We start from the raw sequence: 21,246 nt of genomic DNA, 5'->3' as shown, positions 1-21,246 counted from the left end.
CAGGAATATGTGAAAATTATGGGCAGACGTGGGTTTTTAATTTTGTGGGGAAAAAAAGGTCAGGAAGGAGGGTGTCCACGAGGGAGATGGAGGAAGAAATGATCAATATTGTCACATTCATGGCACTGTTCCTCTTTTAGAGCATTGGTGACATCCTTAGGAGACCCCGAAAGGAAAATGAAATACACACGGTATGATTCTAAACCAGGGTTTCTCAACCGCAGTGTTATTAACATTTGGGGCTGGATAATGCTTTGTGGTGGGGGCCATCCTGTGCCCCGTAGGGTTCTGAGCAGCATCCCTGGCCTCCACCCACTAGAGGCAGGACGCGCCCCTCCACACACAAGTTACGACATTCAAAATGGATTCAGACGTTGCCAAATGTCTCCTGGGGCACAGAATCACCCCCAATTGAGAAGCCCTACTCTCAAGCAGCCAGAAAAACTTTCTGAAGAAACAGACACAAACTCACAACTTAGGACAGCACCGTCCAATCAAAATATAATGTGAGCCACAAATACGAGGCACAGATGTAATTTTATATTCTCTGGTAGTGACATTTTAAAAAGTAAAAAGAAACAGGTGATATTAGTTTCAATCATATATTTTATTAAACCCGTTATATCCAAAATATTATCATTTCCACATGAAATCAATATTAAAAAATTACTGTGATATTTCACACTGTTTTTATTTTTATACTATGTCCTGGAGAGCCAGTGTGTATTTAACACTTTACAGAGCATCTCAGTTTGGACTAGCCACATTTCAAGTGCTCTGTAGCCACACAAGGCTGGGGGCCACTGTTTGGCCAGTGCAGGTTGGGGGGTCGTGCATGGCTTTATGATGAAACCATAGACATTGGAATCAAGCAAGCAGTTAGCCTCACGTTCCAGCCCACTGGCTAGGTGACTCTGAGCAAATGATTCTTTCTGAGCCTTGATTTGCATATCTGTAAAATGGGGCAGTGATGCCTCTTTGGGTGTTAGTCCCCTGCCTCCGAGGTGCAGTTCCCTCCAGAGGAGTGGGTGGGCACGCCCCAAGGTGGCCATCACAGGACATCCATAGTGGTCCCACTGACCTGCTTCCCTCTCCATCCCTGGAACCAGCACATCCCTAAAGGTCTCAGCCCTACCAGATCTCCTCTGCCAGGCAGCAAGTTTCATCGATGGCATGCCTTTCCCCCCTTTATTTGTTAATAAGAGTGCTTTTCCTAGAATGCGACCCAATGTGGGGACTGGGGAGTAATAACATGTGTTTGGCATCTCCAATATTAATAGCACCGAGTGTCACATGCTATGACAGTGATGAAAGTGGATACGGACGTGGGGCCCCCTCTTTTCTGGGATGCAGTGCTCCCCCTTGCAAAGAGAAAATAAACACAGCCCTGGTGGAGCACAAATGCCAATAACTGTGAAATTTTGATTAAATAATAGATATGTGTTCAGAAGCACTCCTCTATAGTGTGTGATTAAGAAAGATAACCAGACATTCTTACAGCCCTAATGATAATAATTACTGCAACACATAAAGTGCAGAATACGACACCAGAAAGGCCATTATTAACCTTTCCCAGGGTTATTTTTTGGGGTGTATTTTTGACACCGTGGACACCGGCATTCAGAAACTAAATAAAACTATAGCTGAGGCAATTACCCTCAGCTACTGCCCTGATCTATCATGGGATCAGGGGGTGGGGGTTGAGAAGGCGAGAGAAAGAAAGAGACAGTGTGCGGGGGGGCATAAAGAGTCTTTTATACAAAACAGATGCTTGTTTAATATCTAACATCTGGCCAGTCTTATAAAGATTTGTATTAACATTTCTGCAACTGTCAGTAATTCAGAAAACTGACAGAGCTTCCCTGTTTAAATTTTTGCTATAAATAACAACCTTAGACCCAGGCTTTTTTTTTTTTTTTTTCTGCTTGCATGCAATTTTTGGTCCCTGACATATGATACCCAACTGCTCAGCACTCCCTGTCTTGCCCTGAGGAGGCAGAGGGGGTGGTGTCTGCTCTGGAAACTGACTTCTTTGCACATCCTCAACAGCTGCCCCAAAGCTGCCCACCCCGGGATGACTGACCTCAGTGCCACTCAGCTTCCTTCCCCTCTATCCCAAGTGCATCAGTTAGCATTTGCTGCATAATAAACATCCCCAAATGGAGTGGAGTCAAATAGTGACCGTGTCTTTTACTTGTGATTACATAGGTAGGCAATTTTGGCTGGGATCCCCAGGGTGGTTCTTCTGGTCTCAGTTGGACTCACTTGTGCATCTGTAGAGTTGACTGAAAAAAATGCACAATCTAAAAGCTGAGAATTATGTTTCATTCAGCAGACTTTTTAAGCAATTAAGCCCAGAAGACAACCTCTCAGATAGCTCTGAGGGACTGCTCCAAAGACGTAAGGAAGAAGCCAGGGTATATAGGAGTTTTTGCAACAAAAACCAGGTAGTCGGGACATCAAAATATTAGGAAGCCATTGACTGAAACCGACCCCCTTGGCCAGTCACGATAATAACTGCTTGCATGAGTTGTCTCACAACAAGAGATCCTGATAAGGAACATGGTGCTGTCACCGAAAACTAACTGAAAGAATTCGGGAGGGGCCGAAAGGAAGGAGGAGATGCCAACCTGTAACATGTCCTGCCAACCTCCCAGAAACCCTCACACTGGAATCCATCTTGGCTGAGAGATGCAAGTGCCACCAGAAAGGACCCTGAGTCAGACCAAATATGGTCACAAGCAAGATGATTGGCCAGAGACAACCTGGAAAGCTAACCTCATTACCATAAATCCTGAGACTATAGGCCATGTGACAGAGCAGTTCTCCTGGGTTCCCTTACCCTGCTGCTCTCTGCTGGGGTGCCCCATCCCAATAAAGTCTTTTGCTTTGTCAGTACGTGTGTCTCCTTGGACAATTCATTTCCAAGTGTTACACAAGAGCCCCTTCTCAGACCCTGGAAGGGATCCCCCTTCCAGTAACAAAAAGATTACATTAATTAAAGAAAATAGCACTTTCTGTGTATGGGAAGATTCAAGAGTCTGGGCTCACTGAAATCATTCCTTTGATGTGCACCTTAGCTATCTAGAGCCAGTATCCTGCTTTTTTCCATCTTGAATCTTCTCAGGGTGTGCAGTCTGGGCAGCTGCACTGGCTGAGGGCTTGATGGCCACAACATCCTTTGTTTGCTCATGGGGCAGGCGACATTCCTCGTCCACAGTAGTCGGCCTCCAGGTTGGCTAGGGGCTGACGGGCCTGAGCTGATCTCCGCTGGGGTGGCTCATTTATGCTCCCTGTGCTCTCCCATCCTCGAGCAGACCAGCCAGGGGGCACTCACCCAACAGGGGCAGGGATCCGAGAGAGCATGTGGCAGCATGCAACGTCTCTTGAGGCATAGGTTCAGAAACAATCTCATCATTTCTGCTCGATTCTTTCGGTCAAAGCAAGTCACAAGACCACATTCATGGGGTCAAGAAATGGGCTCCACTAAATGAAAAGAATGCAAAGTCAGGGCTTCCTTGGTGGCACAGTGGTTGAGAGTCCGCCTGCCGATGCAGGGGACGTGGGTTCGTGCCCCGGTCCGGGAAGATCCTACATGCCAAGGAGCGGCTGGGCCCGTGAGCCATGGCCGCTGCACCTGTGCGTCTGGAGCCTGTGCTCTGCAACGGGAGAGGCCACAACAGTGAAAGGCTCGCGTACCGCAAAAAAAAAAAAAAGAGAAAGAAAAGAATGCAAAGTCAGATAGCAAGGATGAGGGTTGAGGAACATTGTGGCCCTTTTTGCAAATAAGATTCCACCCCAGGCACAGCTTCTCAGCTATTATCTGATGATAATAGTCAGAGATGGAAAGTGTTACCCTCTTTAATGTATACACTTTACAGTTAAGGAACTGAAGGAGGCTAAGTGATTTGCCCCTGGCTGCTTAGCTACTAAGAGGTGCCAGGAATCAACAGCAAAGGATAAGGTGCTGGAAACCTTTCCAAGTGGGCCATGTAAAAACTCTCAACAATGAAGTTCACCACCAGCTGTAGCTGCTGCCCGTGTCCGGGGCGGGCCTTCTGGCTGCTGAAGTAGGCAGCCTCATATGAGAGCGATTTGAACCGCATCAGAAGATGGACTTACTGTTTCACTAATTTTCTTCTTCTGCCCTCTCATTCAATAGAGGAGTGAGGCAGCTTACAAAACTATACACAAATGTTAAAGGACAAAAAATAAATAAGAGAGTGTCAGGCACTCATCCTTGAAGGACCAAGCTGAAATGTAAATGCTTTGGGAGGAAGGAGAACCCACTAACATCTCAGCTGAACTCAGTATAGCACAGTAGTTCTCACCCAGGGACCAAACAGTCCCCTATAGCAGGCATTTGAAAATGGTGTGAGGTCATTGTTGGTGGTTGCAATTATGGAGGTGGGAGAAAACTACTGGCACTTAGCAGGTGGGCTTTGATGCCAAATGGGATGCAGTCCCACCTGATGAAGAATAGTTCCAACAAAAACTTCCACAGTAACCTCGTTTATCTGGGGCTGGCCTGCGAGAGTCTCTAAAAAATGAGACCTAAGACCAGCAAACTCTGATGGAACAGTGGTGCATATATTTGTACCACTGCGTGGTGCACAAAGTTACACGTGTATTTTGTCATTTAATCCTCACAATAACCTTGTGAGTTACAGCAGATCTGATAACATCTCCCCGTTTTACTGACGAGGAAACTGAGACTCAGGGGTGTTCACTGACTTGCCGAGATTTGTCAGTTCAGGTCCTTCAAGAAGCAGATGTCTGGAAGGATGAAGGGGATGGAGACTGATATGCGGGTCTGACATCTGGGAAAGGAGAGAGGGAAGGAAAAGAAGAGGATGAGAGGAGGCATCTAGACCACAGGGCGGCTCTGAGCAAGGCTCAGCCAGGTTGGTAGGGAGCCCCAGAGCACAGACTGCCTGTAAGAGGAGTGCTGGTCAGTCGGGCAGCAGTGGTCCGGCACCACTGCCTCAATGAGCTCAATCACTGGCTGGGAACAGCCAGGGCAGGACATGCCTGAACTGCCAGCTACCCTGCCTGCTGCGGGTTCTCTGGAAAGGAGCCCTGGGCAGGACACCTCCGTGGCCACCACATCACAATAAGAAGTAGTGGAGTCAGGACTCAAGTCCCACCAGGCATCTGACTCAAATGCAGATAAGGAAGAACAAAGGGGAAGATAAGGGGCATGGGGGACTGGAGGGGGGCGGGGGTCAGCCCAGGTGGGGTCTGATGAAATCCTTTAGGGGACAAAACGAAAAGCCAAAGGGGATGGGGACTCTGAAATCAAATACCAACTGCTAGGACCTCTCCGTTGCCTCAGACTCACCTTAATAAACCAACCAAAGCTGGAACACACTGAAAAGTTTGGACAAGTTGCTGGACTCCGTGTTCATGTGATAGCCTGATGAGAAGGTCCAATTAGCCAAAGTTTTTGCAAATGCAAAAGCCACAGTGCCCTATTTAAGGAGGAGATGAGGAAACCATCAAACAAAAGAAGAGGTCGGGGGTTCAGAGTGTCTGTCTGCCTTCCATCGTGGCATTTTCTGGAGACTTTCTCTGTGAAGAGCCTCCAGCTGGACTCTTCCAGCTGAGGGCCACGTCACACGGGCACCCTGGTGTCGGAGATGCTACAACTGGGAGCTGGGGTCACAGGGGCAGGAAGTCAGTGATGCAGAACCTCTGAGTCACCCCTGAACCAGAGACACAATTAAATCAGAAGCTTTAGGGGACCTTGGGCATCACCAGTGCAGCTCCCCCACCTCCATTTTCACAGGAGGAAACTGAGTGAGGAGGAACGCCTTCCTCTAGGGACTTTCTCAACCTGGGCATCACTGATACTTGGGTCCGGATAAGACTTTGGCAAGACGGGATTAGGGGCGGGGGCGGTGATCTGTCCTGTGCATTGTAGGACATTTAGCAGCACCCCTGGCCTCCATGTACCAGATGCCAGGAGCATCACCCCAGTCATGACAACTGAAAAGTGTCTCCTGACGTTGCCAATTGTCCCCTGGGGGCAAAATTGTCCCTGTTTAAGAATCTCTAATCTAGGTCAAACATCCAACTAGTGACAGAGAGGGACCAGGTCTCCTGCCTCACAAGCCGCAGCCCACGATCTCCAGCATGACAGCAGTCCCGGATGGGACAGAGCAGCTTTTGCCCTTTGACATCAGGGATTTGAGACGGAAAATAGGGACAACTTTGAACTTCACTGAAACGCCCTGGCCACAGCAGACCGGCAGCTGGAAATCTAATGCTTGAGCAGTGTACAATCGGAAAGAACTACCCTTTTTCTTTTTTCAGTAGGTTGATGCTTTTCATTATGAGTCACATCCACAGCACCAAAGAAACTGGAAACAGAAAATGAATCAGATGACAGGACTCCACTGTCTACATTTCCAAACCTCTTTGATTTGAGAGCTACTCAGCATGCCTCCAGGTCATCGGGTTATAAGGAAGTGAGCTGGGGAAATAACCCTGTGGAAATGGGTTCACTCTCTCCAGGTTCACTGAGCTGTTCGAAGGGTGCTCTCTGGCCTGCAAACATATAGACTTTTGGGGTAGAATACTGCAGGGCTCGACTATTCTGGCCTGCTGGGGCTCCCCTGTGCTGGCATCGATTGACAATGCCTCCTAGTTGCATATCACGGATTCCCTTTCAAAGTGCCTTCTCTACTGTTTTCCTTTTTCTTATCACAGTAACCTGTATAAAGTTGCCTTGAGGCCTGTTATTTCCCCTGTTCTTTAGGTGCCGAAGTGGAAGCTCAGACACTTAGAGATCAAACAGGATGAACCCTCAGGCTTTCTGGATGCTAGGTGGTGAGGCCAGTTGGGAGGGATACTTACTGGCCAAGTACCCTTTCTGAATCTCAGTTTACCTGTCAATAAAGTGGGGAGGATAAGGGTGTAACCCTAACACTAACCCTAGAGATATTTAGAGGATGAATAGCTGCAGAACTTGCTGGAGTGTTAGATGAGAGGGTGGCGGATCAGGGAGATAAGTGGGACTCCGAGTGTCAGGCTTGGGTTCCTGGGTGGGTGAGAAGGTGGAGAACGGGGCGGAGTTTGGGAGTGAGGGTTGGTGCAGAATGAGCTCATCACAGACAGGTGAGTTTATGGACCTTCCGGGAGAAATGTTTAGCAGGTCGCTGCCTGCACGGGTTTGAAGCTCAGGAAAGGAGCCTGAATGAGAGGCATGTATTGAAGAATCCTGGGGCATATCACAGGTGAGCCCATTGGATCTGCGCTCATGACTCCAACTGCCGTCGAAGAAGGAAGCTGTGTGAGAACAAGATGGACAGGACCCAGAAGCCACTCGGGCTCCAGCGCTTTAAAAGGCGTGGTTCCGGGTGGGACTTCATGGCCCAAATGTGCAGAGAAAGGGCTTTTGGACCTCACTGGAGGTGGAAAATGATCACTGAGACTGAGCTGGTCCAGGTCTGTGTCCCAGGCAGCCAGCCTTCTGGGGAATGAAATCACAGGGATTTGGGTCAAGCTCTGAAAAACATTTCCGTCTGGGACAACTTCTCTGACCTGAGCCTATTTTTAGAAATTCTTTTTAATGAACAGCATGTAAAACTATGGATTCAGCAGAGCCTATTCCCCTCGGGCTTCCTCTGCAACACATTTTAAATGGACTTACTGATAGAAAGCAGCTATATAATCTCACCAGGGCCATTTGAAACACTCTCATGCTGTGATTTCAGTGACCACTAGCTGCTCCTGAATAATAGTCCCAATAATAACGGCCCCTCACATGCCTAGAGCACTTTACAGTTTGCAGAATGCCTTTGCCCCGTTGTCTCACTTGATCATCACAACAGCACAGCAAGGTAGGATTATTTTCCCATTGTACAGACAAGGAAACAGAGGCTAAGCAAGACAGATCAGTCCACCCAAGACCACACATAGGAAGACACAGAAATGAAGGGAAAGCTGGACTAGACACACACAGACAGAACCAGGGTGGCTCTGGGAATGCAGGTAGCAAGGATCGTCTGGCGTCCTTCAGAAGGTAATTTCTGGGATGAACAAGCACCACCCTTTTTTTTATACTTGTTTGTCTTGCACAAGAATTTCAGGAGAGAATCTGATTGGTTGACCCCGGGTCACACGCCCATTGGCCCTTTGACTGACAGGACCTCCCAGAATGTACACAAAGCAGAGGAGGTAGCACCCCATAAGGCAGTGGGGTGCTTTAGTAGGAGGAGGAATAGCCCCAGGAAGCAAAATAAGCATCCAATACTCACTTCATTTTTGACTTATACGTGAGTCAGATTTCTAATGAGTGGAATCCTGCGTCTCCCTTCCTCTGATTTCCATTCTCTTTCTAGCACTACTTTCACTTCATCTCTGAAGGCCTCTGTAATGCCACCAAACATTCTGGCTGCAAAGGGCTGTGACTTTGGACCAGTCCTGCCTTCCTCTGGGAGCCAATTTCCTCATCTATCCCACGAGGGCATATACCCTGTGTCTGCAAATGCCAGGAGGCCGGGAGTCCTGGAAACCAAAGGTAGGGACCCAAGTTCAAAAAGATGCAGTTGTCTCACTTGTTCAAAATGAAAACATTGTGTCTCGGTCAAGAATTTGGTGAAAGAGAAACATCTAGAAAAGTTATTTCTCGACTAGAGAGTTTTTTAAAAAGGAGTATTGGAAGGATATTCATTATGTGTCAGATACAAAGAGATTTCAGGAATCTTGGCAGTGCCGCTCACGCCGAAATGACAACAAGCCCAGCACCTGATTCCCCAGTAGCATCATGGCAACGGACTGGCCGGGCTAAAGAATATTCTCCCCCTGTCTTAAAGGCTCACAATCCTTCGGGCCCTTCTGCTGTCTGTTTCTCTCTGGCTTCCTCCTGCCAGGGCTAAGCTCTCTGCTCTTCCCTTCTCTCTTCACTTGACACATTCCCATCCATCCTTCCAGCTCCAGCTCCAGTGCCACCCTCTTCCCTGACCATCCGCCCCAGCCTGAATGAAATCTCCTTCCCCTGGGCTCCCTCTGACTTGGTGCCTCCGTTCAGCCTTCACCCTGTTGTATTCATGCTTTTACCAGACTGTGCGCATCACACGGGCAGGGCTTGCATCTTACTGTGTCTCTATTCTCAGCACCCAGCATCGCACCCAGCTCGAGGCAGGTGATGAGTGATGGCTTTTGGGATAACGAATGAATGATTGATTGGATGGATGGATGGATGGATGGATGGATGAAATGGATGGAATATTTTCCAAAAGTTATGTGGATAGTTGACAAGGGAACTGGCTCTAAATCCATCTTCCCATTCTGAAACAAGGCATTCCCAAATGAATTATTTCATTTCCCCCCAATCCATAGATGTGGCGACACTGCCTTTGCTCATTTCGATTGAACTCCGGTTCCACTGGACCTGCACCTCCTAGAGCTACGGCTTCATCAGTTCAGTCGCTCGGCAACCACACTCTGTCCAGGCACCGTGCCGAAAGCAGACAGTCTGGTAGCCGTGCTCTGCACGTGCACCCCAGCAGCTTCTGTTCACCCCGCCACTGGGAGGCATGGCCATCCTCGGAGAGAGAAAGCAGGTGAGGACAGCGGAGAGAGTTTGGAAGAGGCTCTGTGGGAAATGGGAGAGGGTACTGGCCAGGAATCTTGGAGGGTTCCTGAGCAGCTTGGGGGACCCATGAGTCTGCAAGGCAGCAGCTGGAAGGGAGAAGTAGATTCCTGGGAAGATCAGCCCAGAGTGAAAGCCGCCATATGGAACCATGGTCCTCTGGATAACATGAAGTGCGGACAAACCCAACAGGAAGAGGCTATCACCACAGGCCTCAGGTTTGAAGCGGGTAGCAATCCCAAGCTTCAGGTATCATCAGACATCAGCAATAACCAGCAGGGACATAATTTTTAAAACATTTTTTTATGTAGTAGAGAGGGTTTGAAGCAGGGGGGGAATATCCCACAAATGGCCCACCATTTCACTGAAGAAAAATCTGTTTGCCGTAACTTGTACTTGGAGCAGAAATGGGGGGTGTATATTCAATGAAAATTTCTTCTCTCTTGTCTGTCTCAAATAGATGTCAAACATGTCCAGATGTTCATTCATCTGTGTTTATGTGCTTTTATAAAGAGTTAGCTAGCTGTCTTCCTAACTTTGAGCAAAGATGTAAAAGACTGCCGAGATACACTCTCGTAGGACTTTCTTTATGCTTTTTAACACATTCCTTACATTTGTAGGACAATGGAATTTCTTCCAGGTGAATTGTGGCTCTGTCACCAACCCATGTAATTTCCCCAGACCTCAGTTTCCGTTTCTGTAAAACAAGAGGCTTAGAGCCAGCACCTAAGTGTCTCTGAACCCTAATGCACCACAAGACTTTGACACCAATGGGAAAGACAAGTTGTCCCCGGGGTATAATGCTCCCAAATCAAATCAAAATATAAATCACCCACCCTGTTATGGGTCTCATACGCAGTTTCTTTTAATAAAATATGCAAATATTTTGCAGTAAACTGATTTCCCAGTTTCATTCTCTTATCTCCATATTTATTATTCATGATTCTTCCATCCCTTACTTGAAACATAAGGGGAGAATAAGTCTGGAATGTAGCTTTCACTACTTTCTTACAGTTATTACTAGCACAATGTTATACTCCCAGGAATCAAAAGTATACATGTCAATATTACTTCCAGTCGCAACCCGAGCTAGGAACAAAATGCAAGAAGGTCTTCCTTGATCTAAATCCATGCACCTGAACTTCCTGGCAAACTTTAATAAAAGTATGACTTTGTTGAGGAAAATGGGAATTGTTTAAGCCGTGACTGCACAGATGCAGTTGTCTCACTTATTCAGTGAAAACATTGTGTCCCGGTCAGGAATTTGGTGAAAGAGAAACATCTAGAAAAATTACTTCCCGACTAGAGAGTTTTTTAAAAAGGAGTATTTGAAGGATATTCATTGTGTGTCAGATACAAAGCCTAAAGGGTCTGGTGCCAGGACAATATTCCATTGACAGAGTGAAGTCCAAAACAGGAACCTCAACCGTGAGCCACACCACTTGAGGAAAACAATGTTTAGCAACTCTTGAGAAAACCAATTATCCTCCCCCTCCTTCTCTCTGACACTCTGGGACGCCAGGAGCCTTCCTTCTCCCACCCCAGCCAGCTCCATCTCGGCCACCTTGCTCTGGGCCACACCTCCGCCCAAGTACCCTGCCTTCACAGGCTCTCAGCCACCACGATTCCCAGGGTGAACAATGCCTACCCACCACTGCTCTTCTTGTGGGCTTCAGCCCTGGTGGGGTCAGTCTGTTCTGATGCCCCCACTGCAGCGTGTGCCAGGGATTCCAGGGATGACTGGGGGGCGGCGGGGGGGAATTGGGATACAAGGTGGCAGTAGCATGCAAAGAGCTTTATTTGGGTGTCACTTTGACAGGTTTGCAGACAAGAAGTCCCCTATAGCATGACCCTGTCCAGAAGCGACGGCAGAAGGGGAGGAATGCAAAGGAACTCCTGGATACAGGGAGATTGGAGAGGGGGCTTACATGTATTGCTGGGCCAGAAGCTTCCAAGGGCAGCATGGGCTTGGGGTCTTTATAGCCATAGGATTTCTATTCTCTATGGCTAACAGGTTTGGGCACAGTTTCTCAGGGTATGTAGAGCAAGCAGGTCCTAACTGGCTAAAAATCTGCTTGTTTGGACTGTATTTAAAACAATAGGATGTGTAAAAATTTGAATTTGGCGCAGGTGGGCGGTTGAGCTAACAGGTCCTGGCCTGTGGCCTCACCCACAACGAGCAGTTGGTGCTGGCTGTTGGCTGGGGTGTCTCAGTTTTCCTCAACCTGGCATCTCATCTTCCAGGAGGCTGGACTGGGCTTCCTTGTATGTTAACAGAAATATTCCAAAAGGGCAAGCTCACATGTGCAAGCCCATATTGCCTCTACTTGCATCATGTTAGTTGATGTTTCACTGGCCAAAAGGAGTCCTATAGCCTAGACCAGAGTCCATGTGGGAGGGGACCACACAAAGACATGGATCCTTGGAGGTGCAACTCATTTGGGACAATTACTGTCACAATCTATCAAAACTCCAAAGGTGCAGCCTCAAGGAAGATTTTTTTTAAAATATGGTGTCCATTTTCTTGTCTATAGGAAGAAACCATTTCCAGTCCAGACTCCAATCAGGAAGTTGCTCTTTCTGATAAACAAAGTTTCCCCCAAAGCAAATCCTGATAGAAGAACTTTGGTGTAGATAGTTTACTACTTGGGAAGTTATCTGAGAAGCACAATAAGGGAGTAGGGAAGAGGGAAACCCAGTGCTAGGGAGTGGCTAGTAGGGGCTTAATCCTGCTGGGGACCTCCGAGAAACCAGATGGGCAGGCATCAAAGATGGGGACCCCAGAGCATCTTATCACCTCTGGTTGAGGAGGCGTGGCAACTTCTGAGATGATGGAAAAACCAGAGGCATAGAAAAGGAGAGACTCAGTCACCTGAGGTAGAAAGATGTCAGCAGAAAGCATTGTACCCACCACCAAAATGCAGGTACAATGTACCCAGTACCCACAGACAGACCCTAGAAGCCAAGAGCAGGAGGAAAGAGGACCAAGGTACAGGAAATCCACATCTCGTAATGCATAACCATCATCATGCTTTCTCCTGAGCAGAGTGGAGAGGACAAACCACCTCCAGGATCACCAGTGAGAGAGGGTTAGTACTGAGAGTAAAATTTGAGGAATCCCATGTGTAGAGACACAGGTATGTTTACAAATAGAAATAAAGATCTAACTCCAAAAAGTGGTCTCCTTTCTGGTATTTTTATTTTGGAACAAAAACTGCTTGGAATCCAGAAAGGTCTCATCTACTTCTTTGAAAGAACGGAAGTTATTATCAGAATTCCATGGAGTAGTTCTTGTTGGTTGTGGATAATTATGCTTAAGTTAACTGTATAGTTAACTATATGTACCTTATTTCATTGATTCTAAAAGCACGTTTTTCACATTTCCAGAATCGGGATACAATCTATAATTACAATTTGCAGAATTTTTTTCTTCCATGGTGGTATCTAAAATAATAGTGCACCTTATGTTTGATAATGTCCTAGATGTGGTGAACTGTGGAAGTTCTCATTTCAGAGCATAAGTTCAACCAGGTTGGAATAATCCTTTCATTGACTAAAGTCCCAAATGAAAGAACTCCTCCGAACCACAGTTACAGAGAGATGGCTAAAGCCCCTGTCTTTTCCAGTCAAGAGTCTGAGGCTCCAAGGAGACACATAGAGCAGGTCTGCAGCCCTCCTGACAGAACACTGCTTTCAAAGCACCTACTCCTGTTACATGGGCTGTATTTTATTATTCAAGACTTTAACTTTTGAAAGAATTTTCACATCTACCAGAAAGAGCAAATGCTAAGAAATCTACAAAGAATGCAGGAACTATGACAGGTTTCTGAGCAGGGGAACTAGATTAAGATTTGGTTGAGCAACACACAAGAGAAGGCCTGGAACAATTCAGATTAAACAAGTCAGAGGTTCATTTCTCTCATGTGAAAGAAGAGAGGAAGGAGGCAACTCAGCTGGTATAGTAGTGCCATGGTTACCAGGGATCCAGGCTCCTTCTCTTTTTCCTACCCTACCTCCAAGCACATTATTTCCATCTTCAGGGTTACCTCATGGCCCAAGATGGCTGCTGGCTCTTCAACCATCTCATCTACAACGTAGGCTGGAGGAGAGGAGCAAGGCAGAAGGGCAAACAGGACTCTGTCGCCACCTCCTTTTTTTTTTTTTAATAAATTTATTTATGTATTTATTTTTGGCTGCGTCGGGTCTTCGTTAGTGCGTGCAGGCTTTCTCTCTAGTTGCGGCGAGCGGGGGCTACTCTTCATTGTGGTGCGCAGGCTTCTCATTGCGGTGGCTTCTCTTGTTGCAGAGCACGGGCTCTAGGCGCGCGGGCTTCAGTAGTTGTGTCTCGCGGGCTGTAGAGCGCAGGCTCAGTAGTTGTGGCGCACGGGCTTCGCTGCTCCGCAGCAGGTGGGATCTTCCCGGACCAGGGCTCGAACCTGTGTTCCCTGCATTGGCAGGCGGATTCTTAACCACTGCACCACCAGGGAAGTCTGCCACCTCCTTTTAAGAACACTCCACCTAGCAACTTCCCCATGCGTCACCTCACTGGCCAGAACCTAGTCCCATGACCACCTCTAGCTGCAAGGGAGGTAGGGAAGGGTTGCCTCCAGGATGCAGAGGTCATATTCGTAAGAAAGAACTGGGGAGCAGCTGGGAGGCGGGCAGCCAGCGATCCCTGCTGCAGGAAGATTTCCACAGGCTGCGTGAAGAAGTGGGGTAAGGAGTTATACCCTCATGGAAGACGCCAGAAAACTGCAGAAGGAAACTTAGTACAGTATCCCTTGCCTCGAAGCCCATCAAAAGCTGTGTTTAGGAGAACTGGATGAGGAGCCCTAGAGGGCAGGGCTCCAGCCTTGACTCTGACACAAGCTCACGCTTGGGAGCCATGCAAGCCGCTCAGCACCTGTTGTGGATCAGATAGGTTCTTCCAAGGCTGCAGAGGGAGGGAACATCGTCCCCGTGGGAAAGCACAAGGCTGTCGAACAGCCACTTTGCTTTTGTTCCCACCTGACTCCAGGCCTGTCGCTCCCATTAGCATACTCCAGGCTACAGGGGTCCGGTGGGCCTGGTTATTAATGTACTTTCCAGGCGGGAGGTCCGGAGTGGGCCTTTGTCATGGTCGCTAGCAGTCTCTGCATCCCACCAGCTCTGCAGGAATCTGGGCCAGGGTGAAATGCTCTTAAAAGAGGAGAATTACCCAGAAAGCGTCTCCCAAAGAAAAGTCGGCTCTGAAAAAGTTTGTCCGTGTTGCAAAGCATTATCTTTAAGTCCTCCAGCTAAGCTAAAAGCCTGTCCCATCCCTCCCCGGGATTTCTGGTGAATTAATAATGCCACCGATGAATATTCAAAAGTAGGTAGCTATTGTGCCTCCAAGCATATAATTAATTATTCATTACACATTTTTATTCACTGAATTAAAAAACACAGGGTGCTCTGGGAAATGAAGTGTACTTCACTGCAGGGGCATGAAATTCCACGCTGCCCCTTTAAGGACTGTTATTCTCTATTTGTGGTTACCAAGCAACATAAATGCTGGGCAATTAGATCATGGGTTGTCCCTGAAAACTGATGGGATAATAAGCAGTAGTTAAGTATTAAGCTGACCCAGTGAAGGTCCCATATGAATAAACCTGGGTAGGACCACAGCTGGTGTCTTTTAAATGAAACTTTTACATTAACACCGTACAAAAGGTGATTCTGTTCTAGGAGCGCGTGTCGGCAAAACTTGCTCATCTGCAAACCCTCACAGGTTTGATATGTCATGCCTCTGACATCGTTGCACTTGCCGAGCTGTACAGGGAGTGCGCTGTCCGCTCCCAAACCGCAGCGGCTTACCTCCGTCAGGATTCAGCCTCAGCCTCCCAAAGAAAGAAAATGAACCAGTTGGGGAACTTCCAAGTAGGAAAGCTGAGTCTCTCTACTAGACTGAAGTTGGAGCAAAGGCCACCCTGGCAGGAAGGCCCAGTGATGGAGAGCGAAAACTCCTCCTTTGCTCATGGCCACTCACTCCTTCCTGGATTCCAGCCCCAGGTGGACCTTCCTGCCCTTGACTCCAAGGGCCAAGTCCTGATTAGTCCAGGGCTGGGCTCTGCATCTATGCACTGTCTCTCTCCTGGATGTCGCATCCCTCAGGGATCAAATTCAGGTCCTGGCCATGTCTGTTTCTTCAGAGGCTCTTACAAATGATTATTAAATAAATATTAAGGGTTTGGGACACCTTCTTTATTAGTCATGCCGTTTGGTTGTAAGGTAAACTTGGACTAATGGATCAAAGTTAGTTGTCAGTTTATAAATCTACTGACACTCTTCTTCAATGCCCCTGGGTTCTGCCAGCAGGGATGCCATATACAGTTGTATAGGATGTGCACTGCACAAAGGGCACATAGCCAAAGGGGTAAGTGGAGACTGAAACCTGGCCTGTGGTCCAATTGCTAAGTCATACACCTGTCCAGAATTTTTCTAATTCTCACAAAGGCACTGAATGGGCTGACAGCAGCCCTGGCTGCAGTCAGAATGTGGTTAGCAGGAGGGGAGAGCTGGCTGTGAGGAAGTAGAGCCAGTGGTCCTTAGAAGGAAGAAGCAGCAACCAATCTGGGCAGGCAGAGGCTGGAGCCCAGAAGGTAACAGGTATCACCAGTGAGGTTCAAGAGAGAAAGCCCTCGGGCAGAGCTTGCTTTCTGTCCTTGCACAGCCCCCGTGTATGGCTTTAGACATAAGCAGAGGCCCACAGGTTATCTTCACTGTTGACTCAGGGACAGGGAAAGGAAGTATGGGGTGTGAGCAGTGAGAACTGGCAAGATAGAAACCAGGACGTTTTTATTTGTGTGCATCTCAAAGCAACTTTACGGGGTGTGTATTTATCCCCATTTGCAGATGGGAAGACTGAGGTTTAAAGAGTTTAACAACCTGCCACTGTCACAGAACCAGAAAAGAAAGAGGGTCTTGACCCAAACAGGCCAACTCTACAGCCTGTGCTCCTAACCAGGGCTGATATGCAAACTAGCTAACAGCCAGTAGGATATCAGAGCAGATACCAACCAGCCTTACGGATAGAGCTGGGTCCTAGGGGCCCCTGCCAGCCACAGCCTCTCAGCTGCTGGATTACTGGGTGCACAGGGCAGTGGAGCGGGGACGAGGGGGGAGGTGGGAGGGATGGCAACAGAGATCAGGCAGCAGCTGTGTGCCACTGGAATGCAAACTTTCAGTGTTCTAACAACTGGTGCAGCCATGCAGATGCCTACCTGCCAAGTGTCAGCCTGCTTTGAACAATTTCATTTTACTGCCTCAAAGCTTCCCATGAGTCTAAAGAGAGGCATAAGGGGTTAGCCTGAAGCTGAGTCCTGAGCAGGGATCAGAGTCTGTGCTCAGGAAGTAAAGATGAGGCACCAGGGCTTCCCTGGTGGCGCAGTGGTTGGGAGTCCGCCTGCCGATGCAGGGGACGCGGGTTCGTGCCCCGGTCCGGGAGGATCCCGCGTGCCGCGGAGCGGCTGGGCCCGTGAGCCATGGCCGCTGAGCCTGCGCGTCCGGAGCCTGTGCTCCGCAACGGGAGAGGCCACAATAGTGAGAGGCCCGCGTACCACCAAAAAAAAAAAAAATGAGGCACCAGGAGACACAGGGCAGAGCACTTCCAGCAGCCAGCTTTTCAAGCCCTGGGCTGGGGCCTTCCTGCTCAGACAGAGAACTGAGAAACTCACTGCTAAAGAATAGAAAACAAGGCTGACAGTGGAGATTCTAAGTCCTGGATCTGGCGGAGCCACTGACCAAGTATCCCTGAACACATGTCCCATCTCCCCGCTGGTAAAATAAAGGCTTTGGGCTAGAAGCTCTTTCAGGAGCATTCCAACAATAGCGTTTTATGATTCCATGTTTCTAACAAACATACACACTATTGAAGGAAAAGGAAAAATAAACTCATCTGCACTTTTTGCCATTGAGGTTTTGTGTTGTTATTTTTTTCCAAGCTCAGAATATCCTATGATCCCCACTGGTGACAGGAGATGACGGTTTTATTGTAGTTGTAGATCATTAATTTTGTAGACAAAAATGTGAAAACACAGCTTATCTCTGTCTGCAGACACTTTGCTATGCCAGAGCGTGAAACAGTTCTCAGCTGAAGATAAAGAACGGCTGTCTAGAGTTTTGTGATATGAAGCAGAGAAGACAGTTCCCCCCAAAGCTAAGTGGGCTCCATGTTAGACATGAGAGATAGGCTGCAGCAGTCTTTGGGTAAGGACTGAAGTTTATCAGGGAAGGAACAGAGGGTGGGGCCTGGAGAAGCTGGGAAAGGCCAGAAGAACAACCCATTCAGCTACGCTTTCACCACAACCCACCCCTCCTGCCCTGCTTCTGTGTAGACTCTCTCAGAGCCACTGTTGGGGCACTAATTATCACCAAGACTTTCTTCCTTCCTATGTGCTTTCCTGGAGAGCAAGAACTTTATCTTAGTTGTTTTTGTTCTCTGAGAAATTAACACAGTGCCCCGGACAGAATGAACACTTAATAAATGTTTGATAAATAAAAGGATGGATGGATGGATGGGTGGATGGATGGATGGATGGGTGAGTAACCCAGGGATTCTCAGTGTCTTCTCTCTCCATTCTCAAAGGGGCAGAATTTGCAAATTTAAGAACTTATTAGGTTTGTTCTTGCAAATGTCCTCCAGGTCTTCCCATGACTGCATCTTTAACTCTGAGCCCTTAAAAGTCAGTGCTAGCAGGACATTCTGGTATAGCAGAGCAAGAAGCAATGATATAACTGAACAAAATTGCCAGGAAAAACAAACATTTTAGAGATCTAGAAATCAATCAAAGCTACACACCAAACTGAGAAGTGGTTATTCATGAAAAACTACAGTAAGTCCCCTACATACAAACCTTCAAGTTGCAAACTTTCCAAGATGCAAACGTGGTCTTCAGCAACTTAGTGACCCTCAGAGAGAAGCTGGAGCTAGATCTGCAAGAGGACGACTTCATTGATCTCCTTGCTGTGCAACACGAGGAGCTTACTAATGAAGACCTGATGGAATTGGAGGCCCAGAGAAAGGACGAAGAGAGACAAGAGGAAGAAGAAGTGACTGAAGAACCAACGAGATTCACAATGCAGGAAATGGCAACGGGATTATCTTTATTTGAGGAGACACTGTTAGTTTTTGAGGCACAGGACCCAAACATAGAACAGTACACGAAGGTTGCAGCAGCCGTTCAGAATGCAATCCAGTGCTATCACGTCACCTATGACAAGAAAAAAAGAACTACTACCCAGACATCACTGGATCATTTTTTCAAGGGAGTAGATAGAATTGAATCCAGCAAGGAACCAGAACCTGTGCCATCAACGTCAGGCGTGAGTGAAATCGCAGCTTGCCCTCCGTCTCCTGTTGCTGAAGATCCTTCAGCTCTACCATCTCCCACCTCCTCTCCCTCCACCAGTCAGTAACTCTTCTTTCCCGTTCACTCGATGCCAGCCCCTGTGTGCCAGCTGTTGCACTGGACTAGTGTACTTTTCAAGGTACTGTGCTGGAAGATTAAAAATGTTTAGTTTTTCTGTATGCTTTTTTTATGTATTATTTGTGTGAAAAGTGTTATAAATTTACTACAGTACAGCACTGTAGAGCCGATTGTGTTAGTTGGGTGCCTTTGTTGGACTAACTTTGTAGGACTTGTGAACAAATTGGACTTACGAACGCACTCTTGGAATGGAACTCGTTCATATGTAGGGGACTTACTGTCCTGCACTTCAGATAAGAGCAATGGAAATATCTAGCATCCTTGCCTGGGGCTGCTCCTTTCCCTCATTCCAGATCCTTCTCCCAAAGTGAGGTAAGCCATGAAAGCCAGTAGCTTTGATGGCAGAAGGGGTAGCTTGATTTGGAGTAGAGCACTGGAAACCCCAGCCCAGGGGCACAGTCAGTAAGAGTAGCGATTTCAGTGGCAAGTGAACAGAGAAGACCAGCAATTCAGTTAGCCTGAGGTTGTGGTTCTCACTGGGGCAAGTACAGTACAGACCAGCAGACTGGCCAGAAATTTAACAGGGAGATGTGGGAAAAGATACAAGGATAGGAAGCCTTGACAAGCTCTTGACATATCGATGCAGGAGAGACTGGAGAGGCCCCAAGCTATGCAGATATCCCAGGCATGTTCTGAGAAGATATGAAAGGAAAAGGGAGCAGACTAAAAACTACTTGAACTTTGAAGGTACTCCTTTTCTTATATAAACCAGTCCATCGGGGGAGGGTTGAAGCCTTACCTGCTCAGAATGTTTGAGCACAACTTCTGACAAATCATTGATTAACTAGTAGGCTGTACAGATACAGGGGTAAGTTTCTAGGCATCCAGGCTTTAAAAGATGGGGGTGGGAGAGGGAATAGTTTCTTGAAAAAACTAAGCAGAGACATCTGCAGCTGCACTCTGATGGAAAATAGATTCCAGAGGTTTAGTCCAGGCAAGTTATTAAACAACAATCAAACAGCCACAACAACCACCATTGGAGGGTGAGGGAGTATCAGAATCCAGAGTGGCTACACCATGTTATCTTAAATGATTCTGTTTTCAACAAGAAGTTATAAGATCTGCAAAGAGACAGGAAAGTGTGAGTGAACCACGCTAAGGAAAGGTGGAAAAAAAGCAGTCAGTAGAAATTTTGTCCAAGGGATCCCTGATGTTGGAGTTAGCAGACAAAAATATCGAAGCAGGGGCTTCCCTGGTGGCGCAGTGGTTGAGAGTCCGCCTGCCGATGCAGGGGACACGGGTTCGTGCCCCGGTCTGGGAAGATCCCACGTGCCGCGGAGTGGCTGGGCCCGTGAGCCATGGCCGCTGAGCCTGCGCGTCCGGAGCCTGTGCTCCGCAACAGGAGAGGCCACAACAGTGAGAGGCCCATGTACCGCAAAAAAAAAAAAAAAAAAAAAAAAAAATATATATATATATATATATATACATCGAAGCAGATGTTATAAACATGTTCAGAAAACTAAAGAGAACCATCTTTTAAAAATTAAAGAGAAAAACAAATATTGTACATTAATGCATATATGTGGAATCTAGAAAAATGGTACAGATGAACTGGTTTGCAAGGCAGAAAGAGAGACACAGATGTAGAGAACAAACGTATGGACACCAAGGGGGAAAAGGGGTGTGTGTGTGGGATGAATAGGGAGATTGGGATTGACATATATGCACTAATATGTATAAAATAGATAACTAATGAGAGCTTGCTGTATAGCTACAGGGGACTCCACTTTGCTGTATAGTAGAAACTAACACAACATTGTACAACAACTATACTCCAATAAAAAAGAATTAAATTAAAAGAAAGTATAAAAAATTAAAGAAAATATAGCAATGACCCAACAAATAGAGAATATCAACAAAGATAGAAATTATTTTTTAAAAAAACAAATGAAAACTTTGGAGCTGAAATCTCCAACTAACCAAAATGAAAAATTCATAAGAAGGACTCAACACCAGATTTGATATGGGGATAAGAAAGAATCAACAAATTTGAAGATAGACCAATAGAAATTATCTAATCTGAAGAAAAAGGGGGAAAAAAAGAATGAATAATAATGGTATTACCTTGGACACATGTGGAACAACATAAAAAAAAACCAATATATGTATAATGGGAATCTCAGAAGGAGAAGAAAGAGTGAT

The sequence above is a fragment of the Delphinapterus leucas genome, chromosome 2 (genome assembly GCF_059928025.1).
Source record: "Delphinapterus leucas isolate spDelLeu-1000000601 "Yukka" chromosome 2, BTC_Dleu_Yukka2, whole genome shotgun sequence".
In the NCBI taxonomy this organism is placed as follows: domain Eukaryota; kingdom Metazoa; phylum Chordata; class Mammalia; order Artiodactyla; family Monodontidae; genus Delphinapterus; species Delphinapterus leucas.
This window is presented reverse-complemented; position numbering follows the sequence as displayed.